Raw genomic sequence first — 341 nt, forward strand, 5'->3', positions numbered from 1 at the left:
AAATTTCCTATCCAGCTAGATAGGTATCAAAAACACCCCCCGCTCTCAGGATGACAAAACGAAAACCCGGGCTGCGTATTCACCCTCACAGTTGCAAAATAGAAAATGAACAAAACAACAACAACAGAAGTATCCCACTATCGGTAGACTCAACTAAACATCCTTTGTTAATTTTCCCCCCAACTAAAAAAATGATTTGACTTACCGGGGTTTTTACTAAAAATCACCTTCTACGGGTATGTAAAACTTTTAAAAAAATCTGTTTACCAAAATCAAATTTATAAGCGGGAAAACCCAAAGTGATAAAATGTGAACCAAGTACAGGGTCTTTGCTCCCTCAC

Source organism: Penaeus monodon, chromosome 28 (genome assembly GCF_015228065.2).
Source record: "Penaeus monodon isolate SGIC_2016 chromosome 28, NSTDA_Pmon_1, whole genome shotgun sequence".
NCBI lineage: Eukaryota > Metazoa > Arthropoda > Malacostraca > Decapoda > Penaeidae > Penaeus > Penaeus monodon.